Here is a 3,235-nt window from a genome sequence, read left to right as displayed (position 1 = left end):
TGTGGGGTTCCAATGCGGTCCGACTTGCATGTCAGGTTCAATCTTTTGACTCAGTACCATTACTTGGGTGTCTACCTGGATGTAGGTGATCAGATTGTTTCAGACTGTGCATTTGCATCAAGAGCAGCCACCAATATTGGCGTAGGCTCAGGGGCCTGGCAGGTTTTTCCTAAACTGGAAGGTTTGGGCAGCGGTGGCAGGCACAGTTTCCTTCAGGATGGCAGCCACAGTCCTGTGGTGTGGCCAAAGAGCCTATCCTGGAGGGCATGTGAGCCATGGTTTGGGGAGAGAAGTGCAAACACAAATTCGGGTTAGGATTAGTGGTGAGGTGATCACAGGCCCAATGAGTCGATCTAGAAGGTAGCTCGTCAGGAACTGTATTTAGGGTGATGGGAAGGCAGTAGCAGAGGCTTTTCTATCTGTACTGTGTGTCCAAGATGGCCTTGGAATGCAGGTGTGGTCTCATGATTCCATGGGATACTTTTCCGCTCTAAGGATCCTGGTGGCTCTCCATAGTTTGGTGGCTTTTTCGGGGAAGGGAAGAGTGCTGTTTCCATCTAAGTGGTGCCCCACAACAGGGGTTCCAGAGACGGGCTCTGGGTCTGGGCACCTGCAAAATCCCACTAAGGGTTAGGATTTAGGCCTTGGGGCAGACCAGGCCTAAAATGTGGGAACCTGGTGGTGCAACTGAGAAGGCCTGTTTGAGAGCATGCTCAGTCTGAAGGTCACAATGCCTGTTTGTGCCCAGGGCGGCCCTCAGGAGTGGGTGTGGTCTCATTGGCCAATGAGCTGGCTCCAACGTTGAGGGTTGGACACCCATCCAAGTAGCCAGGTTTCCTGCCATGGAAGGAGGTCTCTATTGGGTTCAGTTTCCTCCACTGGGAGGGATTCCATCAAAGGTCTGGGGACAGGTGCCTGAATAGCAATGATGCGTAGAGATGCCGGACTTGGGTCATGGCCCATCCCACATGCTAGATATGGGGCCCAAACTCTGTGTGGCTGACACGAGGTCAGGATCAGACTCTGTCAGACACAGCACTAGTGGCCAGGGAAGCCTATAAATTGGGTTCCCTTGAGGGCCAAGCAGAATGATCCTCATGTGGGGTTTCAGGCCCTACTCAACAGGATCTTCTTCTTTCTATAAGGAAGGGAGAATGCTGCATTGTGGCTCCAGAGTTCCCTGTCCGGAGGGCTTGGGGACCAGTAGGGTGAGGATGGAACTGTAAACACAATCTACAATTCAATTCAGTGTCAAGCGGTATGTAGTTCCATTGTGCCGTGGCTTATTCAAGATGTCCAGCACCTTAGTAAGGGCCGATGTCAGATGTTTGCTTACACTGGAGTTTGTGTCTATGATGACCGACCAATGGAGGGGTGGCGTTAAGAGGACATTGGAGGATTTCCCATGCTGATGCTTGTGAAATGCTCCAAACAGCAAGGTTTCCTTCCACTGGACAGGTGGAGCCTGTTTGGTTTGCTTCAGGGTCCATCATGTGGAACGTTTGGGTGGCAGAGCTCTCCCTCAGAGATGCCTGGAAAACACACCTCTATAGACCATTGCAGCTGAGGAAAAAGGCAGGATCGTTCTGAAGGCTCTAAAGAGAAGTACCAATGCCTTGAGTTGACATGGAATCTCTTGCAGATGGACCACAGTGCTGGTTGGTTACCAGGGAGTTCTTAGAATGTGCTGGTCACTAAGGTAATGTGCAGGTTTCTCCTACCCTGAGGGTTTGGCAAAGGTCAAAGTACACGGTTTCCTTCTGGAGACAGGAGATGTTCTGTTGTGTGGCTCAGGGACCACATATTGTGTCATAAGTTGGTATTCTAGAACAGGACTCCGAGGACAGATGCCTGACAACCTAATTGGAGTTCCAATGAGGTACTAGGGGCGTGTCAGGTTCAATCTTCAGACTCAGGACCATTGACTTGGATGTTGCCTTGATGTAGGCAATCAGGGTGTTAAAGAATGCATATTTGCATCCAGTGCAGCAGACAATATTGGGGTGGACTCAGAGGCCTTGCAGGTTTCTCCTAATCTGGAGGATTTTGACAACTCTGATGGCCAAAGTTTCCTTGAAGCTACTGCTGCCTGGGCCATTGCATTTGCTGCCGCATCTAGGGGGAAGTGCACCAAAACCTTACGGAATCGGATCAGAAAATTAGAAGCAGAGGGCAAGAAGCTCACGATGGACATGAAGGTGAAAGAAGACCAGATCAGAGAACTAGAACTGAAAGTTCAGGAGCTTCAGAAATATAGGGAAAATTAGAAGGATACTGAGGTGTTAATGTCAGCCCTCTTGGCCATGCAAGATAAAACACAACACCTGGAGAACAGTCTGAGTGCAGAGACGAGAATCAAGCTGGACCTGTTCTCTGCACTGGGGGATGTGAATCGACAGCTCAAGCTCGCGCAAGGACAAATTTTTCAGAAAGACCAGGAAATTAAGGATCTTAAACAGAAGATAGCTGAAGTCATGGCCGTCATGCCCAGCATAACGTACAGTGCCGCCACGAGCCACCTGCGCCCCGTTTCACCCCACTACTCTTCCAAATTTGTGGAGACCAGCCCCTCTGGACTCGATCCCAATGCCTCTGTTTACCAGCCCCTGAAGAAATGAAGACTAGCTGTGGGTTTTGCCCAACCATTTGTTTACCAGAAGACATCACAAAGGAGCATCTCTGGCAGTCAAGATTAAAAAAAAAAAAAAAAAAAAAAAAAAAAAAAAGCTTATATTGTATTTTGTGGGACTGTATATGTTGTCGTTTTTAAAAAGGGGAGGAAGATAACATCCGAGAATGATTAGAACTGCCCATCTGTTATTCTTGTAAATTTTTAGAAGTCCTCACAGAACTTTGCAGTTTATTTTTCTCGGCCAATACATTAAAACCCATCTTGGATTTCAAATAGCGGAAAAAAAAAAAAAAAAGTCTGCAGAGAGGAAAAATCTGCCATGGACCCAAGAGACCACACCTGCATTCGGAGGCCATCCTGGACACACAATCCAGATACAAAAGCCTGTGCTATCGCCTTTGAGTCATCTGATTTACAGTTCCCGAGGAGCTGCGCTCTAGGTCTATGCATTGGGCCTGAAATCACCTTGCCACTAACCCTACTCATATTTGTGTTTGCAGACTTCCCTGCCAAAACCATGGCTCACATGCCCTCTAGGTTGTGGTATCTGGAGCCGCACTACAAGACTGTGCCTGCCATCCTCAAGGAAACTGTACCTGTCAC

At 48.6% G+C, this 3,235-nt stretch overlaps 1 pseudogene; it reads left to right on the top strand.

Annotated features, from left to right (window-relative positions):
* Positions 1-2,132: 2,132 nt before the first annotated feature.
* On the top strand, positions 2,133-2,891 carry LOC122903986 (annotated as a pseudogene).
* The last annotated feature ends 344 nt before the right edge of the window (positions 2,892-3,235 follow it).

Source organism: Neovison vison, chromosome 4 (genome assembly GCF_020171115.1).
Source record: "Neovison vison isolate M4711 chromosome 4, ASM_NN_V1, whole genome shotgun sequence".
Taxonomy (NCBI): Eukaryota; Metazoa; Chordata; class Mammalia; order Carnivora; family Mustelidae; genus Neogale; species Neogale vison.
The sequence above is the reverse complement of the archived record's forward strand: the minus strand, read 5'-3'. Positions and strand labels throughout refer to the sequence as shown.